At 41.3% G+C, this 26,293-nt stretch overlaps 1 protein-coding gene across 1 annotated transcript in view; it reads right to left on the reverse strand.

Annotated features, from left to right (window-relative positions):
- Nucleotides 1-26,293, reverse strand: part of PLCB1 (phospholipase C beta 1) — a 621,942-nt gene that overhangs the window by 581 nt on the left and 595,068 nt on the right. The gene's annotated exons all lie outside the window — the stretch shown is intronic.

The raw sequence follows: 26,293 nt of genomic DNA on the forward strand, positions 1-26,293 counted from the left end.
AGATAAATCTACCAGCAATCAATCTCTCTCTCTCTCTCTCTCACTCATGTTAAGAGTCTCTGGGAATAGCATACCATGCATGGTCTGAAATGCTGACACTAAGCATTGAAAGCTTTTGACAATCAAGAGTTCCAAGGTTGGCCTTGAATTGGGCTGGAGCCCCTGGGCTGCCTGTTAGAAGGAAGTGGAATTCAGGCCGTGCTGCTGCAGGTGTCTGGGAAGGGGCTGCTGAGTGCTTCTGCCGGGCAGCTCCTGCACAACTCTGGTGACCAATTTTAGCTTTCAATTTTACATCTCTGCTTGTTACTTTACTTTCCTGCCATTCAGATTTTATTTGCTTTTTTTTTAAAAAAAAAAAAAACTGTTCTAGATACATTTTTACTTTCTTTAACTTGACCTGTTCCATGCCATGGGGAATTTTCAGAATTTTCAGTTTTCAGGAAACTTTCTTCCAATGAACACCTGCATGGAGGCCCTACTGGTAAAATCGGTGTAAACTTGAGAGTCTCATAGAAGCGAGATGCAAAGTTGCTCACATGCGTGCCAGACACAAGTACTTGATTTATCCCCTGCTTCCTCCAGGAAGCTGGGATTGCAAGTGGAGTGTGCACTTGAGCCCAGGCTCTCTGGAATGGTTGCAGACATCCCAAGCAGCCAGGTCTTAACCACTGTGTCCAGCTGCCTCCTCACTTTTCCCACTCCAGGGTGAACAGAGGTTGCCGGAATCCCTGCTCTTCATTCTGGCCCACTGGAATGAGTGCTGTGGCTGAGACCCTGCTTTTCTCAGCACCTGCTGTGGTATCCCCATGACTGACTCACTAGGGCCACCCTTGTCTCCCTGCCCAGGGTTCTCTTTGAGCCCCCAGTTCTTGCCATCTCTCTCTGGACTGCACCCCCTCCAGCAGCAGGAGCTCTCAATGCAGTCTTGGAAGTTTGTCCTGGCCCCTGGACTATGCAGGGTCACTGGAGCCCACCCTTAGGGGGGTCTGCCCCTCTATTTCTTGACTTGCTTGAGAACAGTGTCAGCAGCTTACAAACATCATTTTATGTCCACTGCTGTTACTCCTGCTTCTGTGCTAGAGATGATTGTATGATTCATCTCATTTGTGTTACCCAATCCTTTGTCTGTAATTCCACAACACCCAGGTTCTTTGATTGAGCAGTGTTTTTCTTTGGGGTGCACTCATTGACATAAGTGGGCTTGGGCCTTTTACAACAGTGATGTATCACCTTTGCTCATGCATTCTACTGCAGACATAGCCTTCTGCTCGATTGCAAGGGGTTATTTTAGATTGTTATGCTTCTGGTGCATGCATTATATCTCCTTATCACAATAGAAAAAAAGCAATGAATTTTAAGAAATAATGCTCCTCAATCGACAAGAGCAGATTGTAGTTCTTATTCCAGTAATTTTTTTTCATATCAAAAGATGTCTGAAAAAATGGCTTAACCAGACTATTGCAAATCCACAATTGTCCCTAAATAGAAATGTGGAGTGTTGATGAAGAGATCATGCTAGCATGCAAATTCTAACAAGCCCAGGAGGAAACCAACCATGGGAGAGAGGCCCAAAGCTCTGAGTCCCACTGAGGTGCTACAAAGGCACCTGAACGAACCTTCTGTGTGGCTCTCGTGGAAATCATGTGGCAATCACAGAGCATCCAACAAGCAGACAGGTGCCATTTGTCTCCCAGTGGGACTTTTACAATGTTACATTCTTGCATGGGTGAACTCTCTCAGCCTGTCTGACAGCTCCCATTCAGAGCTACTGAGGCCTTCTCCTGGGTTCACCTCAATTTTAATCTAGCAAAAGATGCCGTTCAAATTTTGTTGCAAGGGATGGTAGGGAAAGAGAAACACAAGGAAGGACTCCTTTTCAGAGAGAGCAGAATATCATTGTAAGCTGGACAGGTGGACCCTTAGCTAAGGGCATGTTGCGTCTGAAGTTGGAGACCATTTGATTGAGTTTAATGTTTCTTGGCAGATGAGACCACATGGTACTCAATAATTCTGGAATTCATTAGATAAAAAATGAGAAATGCCAACTATGTAAGCCTACACTTTCAAATATTTTAATATATTCCAGTAAGAATTTAATTTTAATAGTGTTTAAAAATAATTATAAAATCGACCAATTTCGTAGTGGGCTCCCCCCCATGGGACAGTAGATTTTACTATCTTTTAAATGGATTCACTGCCTCATATTTATTAACTATTACTCAACTCTTCTTAAAAGGTCAGTTATTAATACATTTCAAGATTGTATTTATTAAATTTCAAGTTAGAGCTTCTTTCCTTTTTGCTTCTTCTAAGCTAAATATTTGTTCACTGTAAGAAAACGTGAAAAAGTATACCAAGTACCAACAAGCCTCATCCTTCAGGAGTCTAGAGCAAGTTTAACCAAGGGATTGCAAAGCTAGGCATTCACAGGGGCCAAGGGCATTGGGAAAATGAGAAGCAGGTTATGGGTAAGGAGGGAGGAGTGGGGGAGGAGGAGCTGGATAGCCATGGGCTCTTCTGAACATCCTCTGTCTGCACCTGCAGCCTGCTGGGTGCCTGTTGGACAAGGGAAGTCACAGACCCGTATTTCCACATAGAGTTTTTTGCTTTTTGTGGCTAGTTCAAACCCCATCTGTGAGCCCCGTGTGGCACATGGGAAGTTTGTCGCCCTTGCTTATTTCATTCTGACATCAGAGAAGTTGGGTTCAACTGTGGGATTCCAGTCTGGATCCATCTGAATTCTTCTTAACTGTGAGTTGCTAGGGTTTTCTCCCTCCTGCCCACCTCTCTGCTGGGGCTCAGTGTCACCCTAGCTCCTGACCACAGTCTTGTAGTGTGACTTTACATGTCATCACGGCAAGGGTGGGAGTGGCATGTACTTCTTGACTCTGAGGCAGTTTTGTAATTTTTCTTCGCCCAGGAGAATGTGTCAGGAGTATCAGTATTCAGTTGTGAGCCTAAAGATACCTGCTTTTTCTCTGTGGAAGCTTACTCTGCCAGCATGTCAACAAGCTTTGTCTAGTTTATAGGTGGAGGAGACTTACAGTCCGGGAAGCCTTTCTCATCACAACTGACCATCAGATGTGAAAGTGAGCTATGGTAAATCTGCCAGTCACTAGCTGACCTCACCCCATTCCCAACTAAACGTTAGCAAACTCAAGCCTACTGAGATCAGTTGAGCCTAGTCCAGACCATCACTACCTGGTTCAAATCATCACTACATGAATTCAATTGACGCTTATTTTATGCCATTGAATATTGCAAGAAGTTGGGCAGCAGTATTATGGCAATAACTGATAGAAGAGCAAGGGAAATGTAAGATTCTCCCATGAAATGCTCATTTGATTCACTTGGCTCCATCTTTTCATTACCTTGACCTTAAACCATACTGCAGTAGGGAAATGTCATCACGGGAAGGATTTATTTCAAAATAAATCTAATTTGTAGGTAATATCTTACAAATTCTACAGTACAATATGAACAGGCAGAAACAAAAGCACTCCCAATGAAACTTAAATTTACCTTGACAATTTGATATTAAATTTTCTTCCACTGCTTATACCTACAACATCATGATGCACATAAATAGCAAAATGTTGGAACTGTGACTGCAGCTGAAGGACCATATTACTGTAATACGATAGGGGAGATAATAGTAGGAATGGAGAATAGGGAGGGAGAACATGAAGGGAAAGAGGGAATCCTTATACCTACAAAACTAGCATGGGAAATAACAATAAAAGAGAATGAGCACTGAGTCTGGTTGCTCCTAAATTTATAAAACATCCTTTTGGAAAACGGGCAAAAGGAAGAACGTGGCTAAATTTAACCTCTAAATTTCAAAGTGAGTTGTTACATTATACACAGACATCAATAAATAAGGGGTTAAAGTTCATTTGATTCTAGGCAGAGTTCTGCAGTTTGATCAGCCAGACTCCATTTCCAAGTTTTTCTTTTAACTTGATTTCAAAAAGACATTGCCTACTCATTGCCTTTGTAAACTCTGGACAGCTCAGTGGAAAAAGGCAACACAGTCAAGTTCAAATACGTTCGACTCTGCCTATTGTTAGAGGTTTTGTGTTCCGTCTCTGACATTTTCTTTCCAGACTTGTTTAAAAAAATAAAAATAGGGATTTGATTTAGATAAGGGAGTTTTGGCAGAGCTGTGACTAGAGTTCAAGCACAAGGCTGCTTATGAAGCTTCACTTACAAACAGAACCACTCCAAGAATCAATGCAATGTACATGGGTTGCAAATAGAAGTCAGACTATAGGGTTATTATACAGATATGATCAAATCCAATATTGTGAGGAAGCAACTTGAACTCACAGAGCAATCAGCTACAGTGGGATAACAAAGAAGACTGCTGAAACTTTGTGTCGAAAAGTTGAGGGGGAAATACATTTCATGAAAAGAGCTGCTTGTGAATTCCAACTGTCTTGCTTGTTGTACATACTGTTGGATCCTCAAACATCCAACACAACAGCTCAGGTTGGGCTAGACTGAAGCCAGGTCCTGCAGCTCCATTTGGTGTCTCATGTGGGCAGCAAGAGCCCAAGTACCTGAGCCATCATGTGCTACCTCCCAGCATGCATAAACAGAAAGCTAGATCGAAATGGAGGAGCCAACTGGAATCGGCAACTTCACTATGGGAGGCAGGTGTTCCAATAGGGTAGGGTTCGGGTTACGTGCCACAGGACCTTCTCCTACGGTGCATATTTAAAATTGAACTCCTCATGGTAATTTCACACTTTGAAATTATAGCTCTAGGATTGTGGCAGACAGGTTTGGTAATACTGTATTGTTATTGCCCTCCTCAAAATATTTTGAAATTTATTGAATACTGGGAAAAAGAGGAAAAGGTGCAAATAACATCAAAATGAAATTATATAAATATAAGCATTAAGGAAATATGAATAAATGTAAACAAATGATCTTAGAATATGTACGTATTTAGGACATGATATGAACCATGTTATAATTATAACAATATTGTGATTATCTACCTAAAGTTATAAATGGACTATGATTATCAGAATATTTTTCAAGAATCTAGAAGTGAAACACTAAAACTCTAACCTGGCCTTATAATCTTTTTTCTTGTTTTTATGGCAATGTGACTATTATTTTTAGCATGAAAATTGCATTCCAAAATGAAACCAAAATATATTTTTTAAAATGCAGAGCTCTGTACATGGGGTATGATGACCAGGAGGATTTTGTGAAGACTTATTGCAGGGACTCTGGAATTTTAACCTCACAATCAACACTTAGCTAAGAATACATTAAAAAACAATGGTAAAAGCATTTAAGAAATATATTCACGGAATGGGTAGTTTCAAAATTAGCCCAAGCAACCTTGAAAGCCCTCATCTTATTTTTAGAATAATCTCATGAATTTCACCAAGAATAGAAATAAGATCCAATGAAAATTACACAGTGAGGTCAGTCAGGCTACCCGGGCACTGTTAGAAACGGGCATGTGAGAAAACGGGCCCGTAGCTATCGCCTCAACACTGCAGAGTTTTGTTGTTCGTTATCTTCTAAGTTTCCTTAGCATCCATTGCAATGGACCTCTGGGTCAGTATGACTGAGATTCTTTCTCCAGTGAAAACACAGGAGAATGTGGAATCAAAACAGAAAATAAATATTTAGTTGAACTTAGAGATGAGTTCCAACACAGGAAGAAATCCCTAATCCATAGAAACGCACGTGAAAAAAGAATCAGGAGTTGCAGAGCAGGCTTCCCACCTTGCAGGGCTGGTATGCCCATGTTCCAATGCAATGTGATAAGGCTGGCCTTTGACTGTGGGGTGTTGGACTGTTCGCACTGAAGCCCCCCGCCCACAAAGCCAGAGGAGGCTACCCAGGGAATAGGAACTGAGAAATCCCACTTTACAATCTCGGATGAGGCAAAGAAGTTAGTAATTCATGAGGCCTACAATAAGGAAAAGGTCTGTAAAGGGAATTGGAAACCCATACCCCAAACCAGGGTGAGTCATCTCCAGATCCCACACACTATATACTGGGTATCCAATGCCAAAAGATCAAAGCAAAGACAAACAAACAACAAATAAACAAACAGATCAAATTGACAAAAATCCACAGACTCTCTCAATTCTTCTTAAGCCCGGGCAGAAGTGACCCCTAGGAGACACACAGTTCCTAACCAATGGAAACTGAAGTTTGAAATTACAGATCATACAGGTAAAACGTAGCTGCTGTTCTACCTTGAAACTCAGTGTTGCCACTGGCAATTGAGATAGAAAGAATGGAGTAAACAGTGAGCAGTATTTCTAGGTCAAAGTGGGAAACACTTCAGATCTGAAAAGAAGCAAATTGGGTGATTCATGCCAACCTGGAAGAACGCAGTTAATTCACATTCATTCTATTTCTTGCTTACCAGGTATTGCAGTAGGGTGCATGTCTCTATTTGGGGCAAATTGTCCTAGGTTACGTTTGCTCGAAAATTAAAAATTAGTAGTCCTTATGTGAAAAACAATAGATTCTGGGACAAAGGGCTAAGAAAATAAATACAAACTTTTGCCATAGATCTACGTATTTGGATAATTTACTTCTTTCTCCATGGAGGGTCTATAATGCTTGCATTTTAGCCAATATGATCTTGGTAACCTTACTTAAGCTCTTGGAGTTGCAAGTATCTTATGGGTAAAAACAGAAAAAATGACTAATTTTCCCTGGCTTATAGTACAATATTTAATTGAGATCATGCATATTAAATGCTTAACATAATGTGAATGTTCATTAATTCATATTATATAATCCTACTTCTAAAGAGAGTAACCGAAGGATCTGTAGCTAAAAGTATCTAGAATCTTGCCTATAGGTGGTCCTTCTCCCCCCTTATATGATTGGTCTTGCTCTTGGTAAATGTGACACAGTCATAATGCTTAGAATACATATAGGTAGGTGCCGTAGAAATGGAGAACTATGGATCCATCCAAGGAGACAAGCAAGGGGAAAATAAGATGTTGGGCTGAAGGTACTCCACACAAGACTAGATGGAGATGTTGAAAATGTAGACGGCACCTTACAGTGCTATGATGCTCTGTGAAGGGGACTGGATATTACAGGATCTGCCAATATTCTTGGCCTTTATCTTAGGGCAAGAAGCTCTCAAGCTTTTCCTTTTTCTGTGGGACATATTATAGATGCCATTCTTTGTGGGGAGACAGTGTTCTCTAGGTTAAACTTCCATCTTTCTCATTCAATCAAAAGGAATATAATACAGGGTCTGGCATGGTGGGTAAAGCCATCCCTTTTGAAATGGATATCGCACACAGGCTCTGCTTACTCTTTGGGCAGCTCCACTGCTGATCCAGCTCCTTGTTATTGGCCTAGGAAAAGCAGTGGAAGCTACCCCAGTGTGTATGTCCTTGACACCCTATATGGGAGACGCTCCTGGCACTGCCTGGATACTAGCTTAATGTGCAGGCTGTCCAAGGAGTTAACCAGAAGATGGAAAAGTGATCTCTCTGTGTCTCTCCCTAATTCTGATTTTCAAAACAAACAATCCTTTAAATGAACAATACAAGTATGTGCAAACGTTGAGATTGTAGGACTGACAAGAAGGAACTTCAAATACTCTGTGGTTGGGAATACTTCTTTAGAAGATGATTCTATGTTAAATTAAGTGACCACATGGGTAAGATTTAGTTTGGTTCTAAGAAATTAACGTGCCTGGTAAGAACCCAAAGATTTTGTTACACTGCAGGTTTCTATTTCAGGAGATCTAGAGTGGGGCATGAAATTCTGAATTTCTATCAAGTTCCTTGATGCTGCTGTCACTGTTGGGACCAGACTTTCACCAGCACCTTTTTAAAGATCTTCCAACAGTGTTAGTTTTGTTTTTCCTTATTCTTCCCCATCACTCCCGGGTTTAGATACTCTGTATCTTGTAGATCTTTCTGTGCTTTTGGATTCAAAGTGCTCACTGGAAGCTATTAGGGAGGGACAGGAAGAGGGGTGTTCAGTGTTTAGTAAAGCAAAGATGGAGGAGATATGGACAAGGTGGGCCACGTGCTGGATAAATCCAAATACTGAGTAAAGGGGAAACCTATAACTTGGCATCATTTGCCAAAGAGTTTCTCACATAAATTTGTATTTTAAATTTTGCTTCCAATCTCCATTCAGATGCATTCTGACATAGCTTACACATAACTTCATGAAATAGCCACAGAGGAAAGTTGCTGTAGAAATCTAACAATAACAAGACATGCTCCTGTGACATTTTTTTTTCCTGTTCTATACCTATTCCTTCCTTATCCCTTTCCTAATTTGCCCCTCCTAACATGCTGTGCTTTCCTGACATAGCTCACAATGTAAAGCTCTGAGATGTTTTCAGAATTTCTCCTGTGATCATCTCACAGGCATGTAGAGATTACTCTGCAACCCTAGAGAGGAACACCAGCAATTATACAGTCAAATCCTCCAAGACTTCAGAGCCTTGGAAAGGGCAGTAATTATAGGATCAGACCCTTTATTTTTTCTTGGTACAAACCTATGGCCCAGAGAAGGGAGTGGTTTTCTGTGGGTATGACTTGCTAGTAGCAAAATGTAGTCAATTCTCCCCTTTGATTGGATCAACGGCCCCAAAATTCCACCTGCTGTGTTCACAGACTTGGTCTATGACTCCATGTTCTTTTTACTAAAGATCTTGATTTTATTGAGTATGTGACCAGGAGGTGATCGTGTGACTTACTTTTGCCCGATGGGATGTTAGTGGATAAGGCCCAAACAGAAACCTGGAATAGCATTCGTTTAACTTTTGCTTTTGTTCCTCAGCCTTCTCATAGGGATATGCTTGGACTAATCTGGTAGCAGATAAGAAAATACAGGAAACTGAGTTACCCAGTCATATGGCCAAAGTCATCCTAGACTAGTTAGCATCCAGTTGACACCGAGTGATAAACAAGTTCCTTCAACGTCAACAGAGCCACCAGTCAAACTGGCAATGAACCACAAGCACGGGAAGCTCAGCCAAGTTCAGCCACTATCAGCGAATTCTAGCAAACTCATGAGTTAACTGTTATTTATGCCAGTGAGTCTGTCTGCTCTATAGAATTATTAAAATATTTTCCATGATTTTGATATTAAAAATAACACTATGATGTTTGTGGAAAACAGTAAAGATTTTCCATTAGTTGCAACTAACAGGGTTTTTTCCCCTAAACTTTTACTGAGTTTTCAAACTTCAGTCTCATGTTTTGAGTGTTGATTTTCCACAGGTACCCACTTTGTAATTCTTCAGTTTAGGATGTTAATTTGGTAAGCTGTTTTTCCATTTTCCCTAGGAGTGTGGTCTAATTTTCATTAAACTATTCCCATCAAGAATTAGATACTATTAAAACAAAAGTTGGAATGAGGAAATTCATGGTTAAAAAAAAATCTCAGAGTACAGCCATTCTAGTAAATATTGCTAGGAAACACAGCAATATAAAATCACAAAAATAATAATATAATGGTAGCGCTAAACAACTTACCAAGTGCTTATTGCATAGTTACTGTTCCTATGGCTTTGCACTTATTAACAATTAGTACGCTAATTTCAGAGTTTTGAATTCAATGACTGTGGAGTCTTAGCAACAACATAAACCAGTGACTAAGATGTTGAAAAAGGAAACAGAGAAATAGCAGGACTTATGGCCAACATCATTAAAAACACACATTCACAAATCTTAACATATTCCAGGAATTACAAAAGCAAGCTCAGCTGAGCCTACAAGTCTCCAGTTTGTGGCCCCTGGTTTAGATGAAATATTAGGAGTCAGGGCATGAGGACAGAGGGGGAGCTTATGCCCAGTAGGGAGAGGCTAAGGAAGAGAACATCACAAGAATCTCATTCTCTCAACTTCATAAACCTTAAAAGAATCAATAAAAAAGCCTCAAGTCAATTGAAACACAAGCTGTTCAAAGGCTAATTATTTTTAGATGAAGTGTGTATTTCTTCTCAATCAAATGGAATGTAGCCAACAGGGAAGAATTGAACTTACACTGTGAGTTCAATTTTTACAGAGGCCTGCGAGAAACAAATGCCGCTATAGCCTGATGGAGCATGCAACCAGCTCCCGTGTCAGACAAGTCCCAGTGATGCATGCCCCTGGCAAAGCCTGGGGTCTTTTAAGGCTTCTTCACAGGGTGATCCTGCCCTGGGAGGGCCTTGGTTCAGAACTGTCTGAGCCTCACAAGCCTTCAACTCTGTAAGACTGGAGGTGGGGAGAGGTTGGGGGAGGGAGAGGGAGGAGGCAGGAAGAGAGGGGGAGGTGAGAACTGTCTGAGCCTCACAAGCCTTCAACTCTGTAAGATTGGAGGTGGGGAGAGGATGGGGGAGGGAGAGGGAGGAGGCAGGAAGAGAGGGGGAGGTGAGAAGAAGAGAGGGGGAGATGAAAAAAAGGGGGAGGTGAGAAGAAGAGGGGGGAGGTGAGAAGAAGAGAAGGGGAGGTGAGAAGAAGAGCAGGGAAGGTGAGAACTGTCTGACCCTCACAAACCTTCAACTCTGTAAGATTGGGGGTGGGGAGAGGACGGAAGAGGGGGAGGTGAGAAGAGAAGGGAAGGTGAGAATAAGAGAGGGGGAGATGGGAAGAGACGGGGAGATGAGAAGAAGAGAGGGGGAGGTGAGAAGAAGAGCAGGGAAGGTGAGAACTGTCTGACCCTCACAAACCTTCAACTCTGTAAGATTGGGGGTGGGGAGAGGATGGAAGAGGGGGAGGTGAGAAGGGAAGGTGAGAATAAGAGAGGGGGAGATGAGAAGAAGAGAGGGGGAGGTGAAAACTGTCTGACCCTCACAAACCTTCAACTCTGTAAGATTGGAAGTGGGGAGAGGATGGGAGAGGGAGAGGGAGGAGGCAAGAAGAGAGGGAGAGGTGAGAAGAAGAGAGGGGGAGGTGAGAAAAAAGGGGAAGGTAAGAAGAAGAGCAGTGGAGGTGAGAACTGTCTGACCCTCACACACCTTCAACTCTGTAAGATTGGAGATGGGGAGAGGATGGGAGAGGGAGGGGGAGGAGGCAAGAAGAGAGGGGGAGGTGAGAAGAAGAGAGGGGGAGGTGAGAAGAAGAGCAGTGGAGGTGAGAACTGTCTGACCCTCACAAACCTTCAACTCTGTAAGATTGGGGGTGGGGAGAGGATGGAAGAGGGGGAGGTGATAAGAGGAGGGAAGGTGAGAATAAGAGGGGGAGATGGGAAGAGACGGGGAGATGAGAAGAGGGGGAGATGAGAAGAAGAGCAGGGAAGGTGAGAACTGTCTGACCCTCACAGACCTTCAACTCTGTAAGATTGGAGGTGGGGAGAGGATGGGAGAGGGAGAGGTGAGAAGAAGAGAGGGGGAGGTGAGAAAAAAGGGGAAGTTAAGAAGAAGAGAGGGGGAGGTGAGAAGAAGAGGGAGGAAGAGAGCTCTGCCATCTGCTGGCTGGTTCACACCCTAATGCCGGCAGCAGCTAGGACTCAGGCCAAAGCCAGGATCCAGGAGCTCCATGCACGTCTCCCACCTGGGCAGCAGGGGCTCATGTACTTGGGCTACTGCTCACTATCTCTCACATGCATTAGCAAGCACCAAGGAGCTGGGATTTGAACCAGTCATTTCTGTGCAGGATGTAAGCATGCCAAGCAGCAGCTTAACATGCGATGCCCTGACACCTGCCTCGCTAGAACTCCTTCAAGACTCGCCGAGCTTTAGTAATTGCCCAAGTTGTGCCCTAGCTGCAGCTCTCCTCTCTTAGAGCCCGCACATCACATCTGAAAAACCCAAGGCAGCCTGTGTTCAATGCCCTAGAATGAACTCAGCTGGGTCCCTGGGGAACGCCCTTTCCCTCATCACCTCAAATTAGTTTTGGTTTTTCTTTTTCTTTCTATAAATGTATATTTCAAGGGTGGTTAGCTGTCCTAGGGTTTTATCAGGATAATTGATTTTGATGCTTGGGGAGTGAGTATGTCCTAATTATACAGTCAGCCCTTCTAAACATGATGTTTATGTCTCCTGCTTAAATTGCTGTGGCTTTGGATTGCCCACTTACGACTGGATCTGAAAGCAAACTAGGCATTTGTTTCCTGGCCTGGCAGGCATTGGAGACGCCTGATTTTCAGACCTGAATCCTCCAGCCAAGGTTATATTGATGAGACTTCCTCGGGGAGAGGCAAGGGCAACACAGCCAGCTGGAAAGGCAAACACATGACAGGAGTGGAGTGTGCATGGTGAATGTAGCCGAGGGACTTGTTTACAAAAAGCTACTGACTCCTGCTGCCACATGAAAGTAGCCTGCCCAGTGGTACATGGGATTTTTTTTTTCCCCAAAAAGAATCCAGAAGTCTAGATTTTTATGTTGAATCTTCTGTCAGTGTTAGAAAACACCATGCAGGCCAATCAGTTAATTTTGACTTTGGACTTGATGGCTAACCACTCAAGTCTACTGGAGCCCTACCAGGCAAGGTCAGATATCCTTCCTATACTTTATCACACGGGTGGGGCCCTTTCCATATTGTGCTGGGGTCTTCAGTCTTCAATAAGCTGAGCAAAGTAACTTGATGTGGGAAGGCACTTTCCACATCCCAATGTTAGCTTTTGATCTTGCTGTAAAAATGCAAAGCACTTGCTGAAGAATTTGTGCCTGGTCTCCAGTTTCCCATGTTCCCTGGCACTATAACTGAGCTAAACTCACAAGGATACAAATGAAAGAACAGGAATGTATTCTCTTGGAAACACACTTTACCAAGTGCCTTCCAAGTCCTCCTGCTGCTGGACATATTTCTTTGAGACCCACAGAAGCCATCTGGAATGCAAGGTGGTCACTTGGCTTAGTTTACTTAAATAAGAGTAATTCTACACTTAGTAGATCCAATTGCATCAGTTTGGTCCATGTTGTTGAAAATAACCAGTGAATCTTGGAAACTTACATTTACCTTCCCACATCTGGGTAGTCCTTACCTAGTCAGAGACACTAATGAGCCCATCCCACTATCTTGATGGTCAGAGCTGGTCATTGAACTAGCTCTTGCCAATGAAATGCCCAGGGAAGGGCTTCTTAGAGGTGTGTGGGGCATCTTCAGTGTCTCACCCCTAACCCAGTTTAGTCACAGGGGATGATGGTGCCACACCGAGAAAGGAGCCTGGATCTCTGAACCGTGGGGAAACAAGCTGACCAGGAAACACCCATGTTGTATTGTTACATGAAAATGAAATTCTATTTAGAAACCACTGACAGGTTGGCGTCGTTGGTCATAGCAGCCACTGGGACAGTAATCAAGACATCCTCATGTATATAATTTAAGTTTCATGGTTTACATTGAGTCAGGGGGGTGAGGGCTATATGTCTAGATGTTGACTATTTCTCCTACTTAGAATTCACCTTCATTAGCCAAATGTTGTACCATAAGGATGGCTTCTTAAAGTTGCTGTGCCCTCTTTTGATTACTCTGAATTTAACATAGAACTAGAGAAAGGTCCTAACTACAGATCTTGAGTATATCAGCAACTTTATAGCATGAAAACAAGAGCTCGTGCTTTGAAGCCCAGAGGCATTATTCCTTTCTATCAATATTTATCTCTTTCTCCCTCTTCTACAAGCAAGAGGTGTAGAGGAAAAAAGTCTCCCTTTTGGGGTTGCTATCTGTGGATTAATCCACACAGAGAACCTGGAGGAAGGAATGATGGATAAGTGGTCTGACAGGATGGATAACTTCTAATGTCCCATAGTATAGTAGGATAAGTAGCTGGCAAAATTTATGGAACAATTTTAAATTACTAGTAGAATTGTGCATATGCCAATTACCTTGATCTGATCATTATACATTATGATCCACGTATTGAAATGCCAGACTTTGTCCTGTGTATTTGCATAATTATTATACTTTTGTTAAGTATGGGAAAAAGCATTTACAATCTCCAGTGTATAATGACAGTGAAGTTGCTTTTGTAAGGACAGGAATGAATGACTTCAATTCAGTAGTGCTGATTTCAAATCAATTTTAAAACAGGATTCCTTTCTCTTCTGCTTGAATTACCAGATATCTAGAAGGCTAAATCTTACATACTACTTCTGTGTCCATTGGTAACCATCCACACCATAGCACTGATTCTGGGGCTATTTGCAAAAAATGGCAAAAATTTCTTCAAATTATTAAAAGCTCTTCTGATGATCCACAGGCATTCCCTGTTACACAGGGCTACATGGCATTACGGAAGCTGCTGCCCATCTCACTAGCAAGAGAAAAGTCTATGAGCTTCTATGAGGCCTGCTCTGGTTCTGGTTGTCAGTCGGCCACGCCATACAGAGAACCATGCTACGCTCCTTCCACTGAGCAGGTACTTGACTGACTTATACAGTGACTGAGGTGTATTTTTTGCTTTTATTCCCTCACACGTTCTTTGATTGATTCATTCATTGATCTAATTATTTTGTGGGTACAACTCAAATTGTGAAGCACCTAAACTTGGCATAGAGACAAAAGTAAGAGCCCGACCTGGTTCAGAGGCATTTCCAGCCTGGTAAGAGAATGTGTATCATAAAAAAATGAGATACACTGAGGTAAATGGCATAGAATGGTTATATGTAACGTCCAATGGTAGTACCAAGAGAGTGATCCTATTTCTTGGCATCACAGGATTGCAATGATGTAAGGCTAGGAACGTTGGCCATCGCTGGAGGCTAGCTCTTTGGCACGCTCATTCAGGTAACTACCACTTAACTTCATCACAAGCCTGTCCTATAGCTTCCACTTCATCTTTGCAGCGCATCTGATTGCCCTGCATTGTAACATGATCAAAAGGAAAAACAACAGGAGTTTGGAATGTTTTTAAAGTTAGAAGTTAGCATATATTCCATATATGGGTATATTCTAGGCTACATAGAAGAAAATACCATACAGGTTGGAAATATCCCTCATAACAACGGAGATAAATGGCCTGTTGTTAGTAAAAAAAAAAATATGCCTGTAATGATGTATTTTCAAAGTACTATATGAAGTCACTCAGGAAACCTATCTCAATCTCTACCTGTAAGTCTGTCCTATGAACGATCATTTTCAATATCTGTTCATCAAAAAGGACTACTGAAAAGAAAATGTCAACCATGAATTGTCTGACTTCTTTGGAGGTGAGAGAACTTCTGTGCTTCAACATTTTGAGTTAAAAGCAAACTTCTTCAATATCTTTTTAATCAGAACACTATGACAGTCTCTGTTTTTGGTAATGATGGTAAAATAGATACAGCCCATGAGGTTGTAAATGGCAGCCGGTCACAGTGTGATGGGCAGCACAACAGGAAATATCTTTGGGACATATGCTAATTTCAACTGCCTCATCCGGCAAGCCCAAACCTGAATGAAAGTGCCACTTGCAGTTGGTTTATACACCCTGTCCCCCTTTCTTTCTGCTTGGAACCATCTTACATGCATTTCCAGTCTTCTGTGCATTTTCTATAGACTCCCGGAGTTCTCTAGTGGGGCTGAATGCCACTTAACGATGGCAAGGAATCAACTTGACAAAAACCCCATCTCCTATTGGATTCCTTTCTGGTTCTGGTTCACATCTTTCATTCTCCTACTGTACCTAAAACGCTGATTGAACTTTAATCCTTGTCTTTGGGTCTGCTTCTAGGGAATGCAAACAAACAAACAAACAAAATACTAACTGAGCACTTAGTTTGAACTGCATGGCACTCGTATCAGTTTTGGATTGATGTGTCCTATTTCCTGATGCATGTTGTCATTATTTGGCTTCCTAAAGGACTGTTTATGCTGGGGATCTGTCATAAGTTGCCCAATGACTCTATTTAGCTTGAAAATACCCATTGCATTGTTAATACAGATGTGTCTCCAAGCAGCTTAAACTCAAATAGCTATGCGAGTAAGTTACAATTCAAACATTTCTTAGTTTCCTATTTAATATATGCACCTTTCCCCCACCCCAAATATAATGCAGGGTGACAAAAATTTCTGAATATGGCTTATATTTGGTCATGTTTTACTAAGTCATGATAGTTCTTTTTTTACTACATCAGTTATGTGTGACAATTAGACTAGTTGGAATCTATAAGATTATGTGGTAGTGTAAAAAGAACCACAAATCTCAGTGACTTAATACAACAGAGGTTGACTCTCCATCCCTACAAGGAACACAGTAAGTATGGGCAGACTGTCCTCTGAACGCACTGCAATGCAGGGCAGTGGGCAGCTGTCCTCTGAGCGCACCGCAAAGCAGGGCAGTGGGCAGCTGTCCTCTGAGCGCACCGCAAAGCAGGGCAGTGGGCAGCTGTCCTCTGAGCGCACCGCAAAGCAGGGCAGTGGGCAGCTGTCCTCTGAGCCCACTGCAAAGCAGGGCAGTGGGCAGCTGACCTCTGAGCCCACTGCAAAGCAGGGCAGTGGGCAGCTGTCCTCTAAGCGCACTGCAAAGCAGGGCAGTGGGCAGCTGTCCTCTGAGCACACTGCAAAGCAGGGCAGGTGGCCTCCATCCCAAGGCAACACTTTCTCAACATGAGGCTTCAAGGTCATTGTTTCTGCTCCGCTTACACTTGACACTGAATGCCATGGTTCTGAGGCAATGCTGTCCATGTCCATAGGTCACAACCAACTGGAATTGCAGTATCAACAGAGGGCAACGCTGTGGACACCCAGAATGAAGGGGTTACTGCACACTGCGGACTAAGTCTGCAACTCCAGTGAGTACATCCTAACCTCAGTGGTCACATACAATGTGACAAAACTATCCTACCACAAAACCATCTTTGTGGGGAAGAGACTCTGATGACAGGAGAGAAGGAGCTGGCAGATGGCATGTGCTCCACATAGTGATGGCACACATTCATCTTCCTCCTCACCCGACAGCATATGGGACAGACAGATAAACGAAAATGCCAAATGGTCATGGTGCTTCTGTAACATCACATTTCAAGGGAGAGAAAATGCTGTCAAGAGACATTATGCTGAGCAGTGAAATACATAAATCATACGTGACATGGTGAGTATATTCAAAAGTGTTTTATCCCATCAAAACAAGACAATGTATTTTGCAAGGGGAAGTATGTCATGCATTGTATTCAACAGTGGAAATACGATATCTATAAAAACAAGTTTTGAATTAGAAGGTATTTTTAAAATGGCAAGTATACATTAAATATTTGTCAGTTGTCACCATGTGCGTTTTCAATGTTTTCCATATTTAAAATGCACTGATATTTTTCTCTTCAGCCTATACCTTTTAAAACTTTTATTACTATAGAGCATAGATTTCTTATAGTTCATAGATCCAATCATAATGTGATTTTAATAAGATGCTTATTTTCAGTGACAATGATCCAATTCACTCACAAATGAATTAGTCTTTTTCTGTCCTACAGTTTATTTTTTTACATGTCTTGTGTGTTGGTCAGTCATTAATGCAAATATACAAGTTTAACTTGTGTGCTTTTTAAAGTATATTGACATTTACTCATTTCCACCCAAGTGTAATTTCCATCTTTCAGATGGAAGTGCTTTTAATTAAGGGCTTTAATCCGTTTTAAAATTAGCTTTTTGGGTTAACATATACTCCAGGGGAATTGCTGATTCTGCTTTCAGTTCTCTTTATTCATTCATACTTTAAAAAAATGTTTAGTATTGTTTACTTATTGACAGGGGCTGCATGCCCAAATGGGCCTCTGATTGGGGTGGGGAGGTTCGAGGTCTGGAAGAAGGTGAGTGGAATCAATGTTTCAGATTCTGGTTTTCTACTGTATCTGTGGAGTCCACAAATTTCTACTCACCTTCTCTCATTCCCTAACAGTATGTATGTATATATATACACACACATGCATACATATACTTTTACTCAATAAATTGATAAACAATACTTCTGAAAAATTATACCTTTAAAAACATGTGCTATTTTATACCTTTAAAAACTGTGCTATTTTAGTATCAGGTCAAAGTTGGGCCCAATGATGGTACTGATTCTTGCAGGAAAATGATCTGTCTGAGCAATGGTTAAGAGACAAATGAATATGCTGTTTCAAATTCAAAGCAGACTGAAAATCAAATAGTCAGTCTGATACTATATGAACTGTCTTTGTGAGTCTTCTTTAGATAATTAGGGACATTAAAGTTGAGAAACATGTGAGAATGCCCTAAAAAACAGATGAATTTCTCAAAGAGGAAGAGATTTTAAAATGTTCCTCCTGATTCAGCCAGGTTTCCTCTTTCTGAGGTGCCACGCATTATTTCAACTAACAACTCAAATAACTATGTACTAAAATCCACTCTATGTGTAGTAGTTTGCAGAGTTTTTGTCTCTTAAACTTTATCAATTCAAATACATTTGGTGATCCAAGAGTAAGCCTCATATCAGCTGTCACAGGTTGAATTGTAGAGTGGTGTGCACAATAGGTGTGATTAATGTTGAAACTTTGATGAGATGTCGCTGAGTTAATCAGCAAAACCAAAAGAACTAACTTCCAGTGTCTGATGCCTGAGGACTTTTTCCTATTGGGCCCTTAAGAGCTATTCTATAATCAATATTAAATAATAAGGACCATTATGAACATTTACTAAGCATTTACTATGTACTGAGAGCTATGTTAAATGATTGGTATGTCTTACCTCTTTGATAACATTATATTACCTCTTTGATAACATTTGTTAATATTATTCTCTGGGGTAAATTCAAAGTCGGTTATTCTGACTCCACAATCTTCAATTATGTATAATAACCTCCTCTCCTACCAGGCTTTAGTTCTAAGAACCTCATATATCAGTATTCCTGTAATGATTCACCAGTATTAAAAGTTGGTGGAAGCCCTCAAGCAGCCTGTACCACACGCAATAAGATAGTGTGATGTACAATGAACCAATAATCAATGCTTATGATTATTGCTTATGATCTACATCAAAGAACTGAAAAGCCTGATATGCTTTTAATACCCTGTGTTGTTCTGTGATGGGTCGGGAGAGCAGAGAAATCTTCCACCTTCTTAGAGTGTGAGGAAAATGTTAAGTATAACGTATCAAGATTATAACAGGTAACTTACAGACAGCAGGCTCAAATCTGCATTACATAGACATTAGCAAAAACTATAAAGACATACAGTGGGCTCCAAGAGTGAGCCTCTTAAAAGGAGGTCATATGCACAGAGCAGGAGGGGTGCCCAGAGTGAAATAGGAGGACAGGAGGAGGCTTGCATCCTAACCCCAGAAACTCCCAGTACCTCACCAAAGACTATCAGTACGGGCACAAGGACTATATCCCAACTGCCAAGGAGATCACAGGGAATTGGAGTGACCTCATAGGCCAAGAACTCTGAGGTCAACCATTCTCTATCAGATCTCCCACATGGGATGGAAGAAGCCCAGATTCTTCCTCATAGGATCTAATGTCATTGGAACAACAGCCAGGAGCCCAGAATGGTCCTCAGAAACAGAAGAACAGTAACTTCCTTCAGGACTCTGGAGAGGAGCTTTCTCTGGTCCTTACTTAGTTCCAACTTTGGCTCCCTACCCTTTCTTGCAATGACCGTCAGGGTTGCTCTGGAGACCCCAAAATTAGATCAGATAGAAAGACAGACAAATAAGGAAAGCTTAGAACAGACAGGAAAAAATCAGCTTGGACTCACATATACCTTACTAGGTAGGACACAAAGATCAGCTACTCCTCACTAAGGTATTGAAGATTTCTTTGCACACCCCTCCTAAAATTGTTTTGTTCCTCCATCATTAACATGTGGCTTGTTAGAGTTATAAGTCTATTTGGATTATCCTAAAATTTGCAAAGTTCAGTTAAAATCAAGTTCGAATACTGTCAATGAAGCAGTTACAGAATGTGGTTAAAAACTTGCATTTGGTCACTCAATACCATGTTAATTAACTTCATGATATTGTAATTTTCCATGTTTCTTCCTGTTGTTGAAGTTGTATAGTGGCTTTTCATTGGAGGGGATGATATTCTGCCAGCTCTACTTTCAGACCAAGGATGGTCTCCCAATGAAACTTGAATTTATCTGGACAATAAAATGCTGGACTCACTATATGGTCCATGCCCGCAATGAAGGAAGCATGATTGGTTATGAACTGTACTACTGTAACAATATGGAAGAATTCAATATGGGGGGAGGGCTTGGGGAAAGGCTGGAGAATCCCAGAGCCTGTGAAACTGTGTCATAAAATGAAATTTAAAAAAAAATTGATGGAAGCTTTTATACATAATAAAGGAAGAAAAAATGCAAAAGATCTTCCATCTCCTTAGAATGTGTGAGGAAGACGTGTAATGTAACCTATCAGGAAAATAACAGGTAACTTATTGACAATAGATTCAAAACAGCATTAGACAACAGTTAAACTACAAAGACATACAGGGGGAACTTAACATGAGGTCATATGCACAGAGCAGGGGGGGACCCCAGAGTGGAGCAGGGGAACAGGAAGAGGCTTATATCCCAACCCTGGAGACTCCCGGATTCCCACCAAGGACTATCAGTACGGGTACCAAGGCCTACATCCCAACTGCCAAAGAGACCACGGGGAACTGGAATGCCTTCAGAGCCTGAGAACTCAGAGGGCATCTCCCCCGCTTTGAATCTACCACGCAGGATGAAAGAAGCCCAAATTCTTCCTCGTAGGATCTAAGGTCATCGGAACAGCAGCCAGGAACCCAGAGTGGTCCTCGGGATCAGAAGAACAGTAAACTTCCTTCGGGACTAGGGAGAGGAGCTTTCTCTGGTCCTTACTTAGTTCCACCTTCGGGTCCCCACCCTCTCTGCAATGACCATCAGGGTCGCTCCAGAGCCCCCTCCTCCAAATACACACACACACACACTAGAATAGATAGGCAGAGAACAGTAAGGAAAGCTTGGTGAGCATGGACTCACACATACCTTACTAGGTAGGACACAAAGAGTAAGTACTCCTCACCAAGGTATTGAAGATTTCTCTGCACACCCCTCCTATAACTGTTTTGCACCTCAATTGTTGAAATGTCAATGGAGTAGTCACAGGATGTGGCTAAGAACTTGCATTGTTTTTAACATATTGTTTACTCAATACTATGTCAATTAATTCCATAACATTGTATATTGTCGCTGATGTTATGTTGGGGCTTTTAATCGATTGGGATTTTACTCTGTTGGCTCTACCTTCAGCCGTTGAACTTATCTGGACACTAAGATGCAGGATTCTATGCTTGGTATATGCCTGCAATGAAGGAATCTCAACTGAACTTGAACTGTGGTTATGCAACAAGGTGGAGGAATCCACCATGGGGGGAGGGTTATAGGAGGGGTGGGGGGAATCCCAGTGCCTATAAAACTGTAGCACATAATACAATGTTATTAATAATCATTTAAAAAGTTGGTGGAAGCTTTTATACATAATGAAGAAAGAATGCAAAAATTTGCATATACATATGTACATACATATATACATATACATATGCCATGGTAGGCAGAGAAAAGAACAGATATTACTTTGTGTCGGATTGTCCCTCCCTCTCCTAGTCCCATGGAGTTTTCCAGTTCTCTCCACTGGAAGGCATTTATTAAGTCAAATAAGCCAACTTTTCCAATTTTGTTGAACTTAATCCAGTAAACACAATCTAGAATTTTAAAAATGCAAAAGAAAAAAAAAGACTAACAATAAATAGCTGAACAACATTCCAGAATTAGGGAACTCCTTAACTTTTTTTTAAACTAAGAAATTCAAAACACCTTGAAGTAGTGTCTTGCTTGTAATTCAGCATCCACATTCTAATCCTTTCCTATTTGGATCATTCACATGTTATCCCCTCTGGGACCAACTCCCTACAATGCCAGGGTCTGCTGCCAAAAAGAAATGTGCTTTCAAATTACTCTTATGACCTCTAGAACAATTAGGCTACCTGAGTCTGAGATATATAGACACTATTATTGTGGACAAGCCCAAATACTTCATATTGAGTATAGGAGAAGCAGTCTTGAAAATCTTGTAAAAAAAACCCAAGAGGCTATAGTGCATGCACACATGTATGTGTGTGCACGTGTGTGTGTGTGTGTGTGTGTGTGTGTGTGTGTGTGTGTGTGTAGAGAAATGGAAGTTAGTCATGGCTGCATGCAATTTACAGAAAGGATCAAATAACAGTTCCAAAATGAGAAAAAAAAATGTTATCTTGAGCGTGTTTTTAATACAAATTAAAGGAAAATAGACTTCAGAACTTTAAATTTCAAATTAAGAAGCTTTCTTATGAGAAGAAAAAGACTCCTGAAGTTCCGGTGAGAGAATGAAGAGAAAAGATTATTGAAAGCATTCCTAAGAATAGGGAGGGCCATCTTGGCCAAATGCCGAGTGTGCAATAGCAATACAGTAGTGAAGAGATTGCTGCAGATAAAAGGATAAATCAATGGAACGGAAGGAGAAGTCCAGAAACTGGCCCAATCACGTGTGCAATGCTGATATATGAATGTGTGGGCATTGCTAACTGGGAGGAGAAAAAGTAATTATTACAAAGCTTAAGATGATAGTTACCTACATGAATGGGTATGAAATTAGATTCCATCTACACACCATCACAAACATGAACTGCAGAGATGAAAGACAAAGTCAAATCCAAAACTTTGGTACTTTCTGAAGCCTATAGAAACAACCATTTCATACAGTAGTGTAGTTAAGGCTTACATAAAGAGGCCTCAGCTAAAGCTGGTAAGGATCACTAAAGCAGAGGCTCAGCATTGAGCTGCAGTGGCTTAAGCAGCACATCTCACACCAGCATCCTATCTGAGCACAAGTTTGAATCTTTGCTGTTCCACTTGCAATCCAGCTCTCTGTTGCCAATGCATGTGGGAAAGCAGCTCAAGATGGGCCAAGTCCTTTGGCCCCTGTACCCAGACAGGAGGCCCAGGTGGTGGAGCTCCCATCTTTTGGCCCTGGCCAGTGTTGGTCATCTGGGGAGTGAACCAGCAGAAGATTCTGTCTCTCCTTGCTGTAACTGTGCTTTTCAAATAATTAAACATAGCTTCTTATAAAAAAAAAAGTAAAGTCAAATATTAAAAATTAAGGTCACAGAGTAAGAATCTAGTTTTAAGCTGTGGAAAGGTGTTTATAACACATCTGACAAATAGCATTTAGAATACAAGGGCACTTCAAAAAATGCATGGAAATGCATATCATGAGGAAACTGCAGGGATTTCAATTTTTTTTTATGAAAACACATATATCTTTCAATTCCACATCTATCTACTTTCTGAGGTACAGCTATAAAGAACTATTATAAGCACAAAGACAGCAAAACCCAGATTTTTTTAAAGACACATTCTACTTAGGAACAAAACCGACATAATAACAAATATAAAAGAAGGGATGATCACTCTGCTCTCTTCACTGATCAAGCAAAAGGTAAATCAAGACCATGATGAGACACTAATTGTGTACCTGCCTTGGTGTGGGAGTAGTAGGAAATTTGACTTCATCAATAGCAAGAAGATGTCAAGCTAGTTCTCCATACCCTACTGAAGGAAGTACAAAGTGGAAGGAAAGTGCACAGTTTGCAGGTGTCTCGTCAAGTCTGCTCAAAACAGTGGCAAGTGGAAAATCACTAGTAGTGTTCATCAAGAGGATCATGGGTCAGTCAACTTTAAAGAGTTCATAGAATTGCAAGTGGTAGAGAAACCAGAAACGAATCGGGGCCACAGTCAACAACATAAATGATGCATAGAAGTATGCGATTTTACCAAAGGAATTTCATTATTGTACATAGAAGTAAGTGCATATATTAGAAATATGGCAGATTAATTTAAAGGAAAAAAAAAACACAATTCTTTATACCTCGTTTGTGGCTTGCTTTGTTCAATAGAATATGAATCAAGTGACACAGTGCCAGCTCTGTTTCTCTGAGGATCTCCTGTGCTTCCATTCTGCCCTTGGGACCCGGACACCAGGCCACAGACAGGCCTGGTTTGCCTCTTAGCATCTACAGGGAGGTCCAATTGTTGCCTCTACGACCACCTCAGGTCAGGTGATAAACAGCTGACCCCCAACAGGAAACATGGTTAGTCAATATCATCAGTAGAGCTGTGTGCCTGACCTTCAGCTGACTCTAGACCTCGGAGTGAGAATGACCAAGACCGTACGAACTTCCCAGCTCACCAACTTGTGAATAACACTGAATGCTTCCTGTTTCATATCACTGAGTTTGGAGGTTGTAGTTGTCATACAGCAGTAACTAATTGACACAACAAGCCTGCAGATTGGTCATTTTCCTCACTAAATGAACATACTCATTTGACTGGCAGTCAAATGCAGCAGAGACATTGGGGAAGCTCTTGTGATGCTTGAGAAACTTGCCTTCCATATCTGAGTTTCTGCTTCCGGTTTGGATCCTCTGCTTCTGATCCAGCTTCCTGCTCAGCAGGTTGATGGCTCATGTACCTGGTGCCAAAGTAAGGTTTGCACCATTCCCAGCCATTGGGAGTATTTGAGGAGTGACCCTGTGTATAAAAGATTTCTCAGTATGCCTTTTCCCATTTCTGTTACTTTGCCTATTATATATAGGACATAAATCTCTAATTTAAAAAAAAATAGTCAAGATGACCAGCTCTCCAAAAGTCCTTTTCTGGTCTGGTCATTTTCTAGTTACTAACTACTATGTGCTATTTAATACTAGTTGCTATTTATTTAGCTACTAGTTACTATTTACTATTCATTTTTAATAGGACCCAGCATGATAGCCTACTGGCTAAATTCTTGCCTTGTGTGTGCTGGAATCTATATGACCACTGGTTCATGTCCTGCCTGCTCCACATCCCATCATGCTCCCTGCTTGTGGCCCAAAGTAGGAGATGGCCAAAAGCCTTGGGACCCTGTACCCACATGGACATGGGAGACCTGGAAGAGTCTCCTGGCTCCTGTCTTTAAAGCAACTAATCTTCAGCCACTGTGCCCACTGGAGGAGTGAACCAACTAATGGAAAATCTATCTCTGCTTGTCTGTGTAAATCTGCCTTGCCAATAAGAATAAATCTGTTTTCTAAAAAAAGTATTTAAAAATTCATGTAAATAGAATGTTACTAAACAGCTAGTTTTTGCCTTCCTCTTTTCACTCAATTTCTTTTGTGAAAAACCATCAGTTTTGGCATATGTTATTACAGATTGTTCATTTTCATTTCTACACAGGATTCTATTGCATGAATAAGACTGCAATTTCTTCATGAAACTACTGATGGATATTGGACTAGCTCTAATTTGCAGCTATTATAAAGAGTGCATCTAGGACAGTTTAGTACATGGGTTTTTTTTGTGGCTATATGTGCACCTGTCTATTGTGTTTAACATATGTAACATAGTTCCCAAAAGGTTACAGCATGGTGCATAAGTGCAGTCACTTTAAGGTATTCACTGTGATTGGTTCCACAGAGTCCCTTTCTCCCAAAGAGTACTCAAGTCTGGGGATGATCGTAACCCTTAGCAAGTACATATAACCAATAGTTAGCCTCCCGTATACCTTAAGTCATCTGTAGATTACTATCATCGGGTATTCCACTGTAAAAATTATGTGTAGTTCCCAAATATTTCCAATCCAATGTCAGCTGAATCAATGGATGTTGAACTCACAGATAGAGAACCAACTGTAGCTTACTTATTATCATCCTTCATTATGATACTTCTAACTTGATATTTTTAAGAAGTTCAAAACACTTAGAACAATAAAATGCTATCAATCTTTTTGTACCTGCGTGACTATGCCTATGTGAAGATGAAAACTCTACGTAATTTAGATTCAGGCTCATGGTTACCTTGGAAAGTAGAGGGCAGCAAAGGAGACAGGGAATCAGAGTGAGAACTCAAGCAGTCTAGTTCTTGTCTTGCTAACTACGTCACGGACACACATTATAAATCATGCTAATAATGTCCCACCTTCACCAATGGGAAGGGTGTCCTAAGCTAAGAATTTTCCTTTTTCCAATTGTCAAAGCATGCATAAAGTGATCTAAACTAGGAGGTTAGGACTGCAAGGGCCTGAGAAAGGAGCTGTCCATGTGGCAGATTTGAAAAGGTTGAAGACCACACAGCTTAGGTGACTTGGTCAGAAGTCCCTGAAACATTGATGTGACATCAATTTGGTACGAAAACAGTGCAGTTTAAAGACAGTTTTTCCCATCTACGTTTTGTGTTGAGAGTGAATTCTGTGTCCCCGCAAGTGCCACTTGCTATTGCAAACACTGTCATCAGCTGCTGCAAACACTCCTGGGCTCTCCTGCTCTTTGTTCAGGAAGAGTTTTCTGCACTTTATGCTGACATTCGTTGGGTGGCAAGGGGGAAACGAGAACTTTTTTCCTAGTAGGGTGACTAATGGC

The sequence above is a fragment of the Ochotona curzoniae genome, unplaced genomic scaffold (genome assembly GCF_017591425.1).
Source record: "Ochotona curzoniae isolate NIBS_2020 unplaced genomic scaffold, NIBS_Ocur_1.0 contig_3520, whole genome shotgun sequence".
Classification (NCBI taxonomy): domain Eukaryota; kingdom Metazoa; phylum Chordata; class Mammalia; order Lagomorpha; family Ochotonidae; genus Ochotona; species Ochotona curzoniae.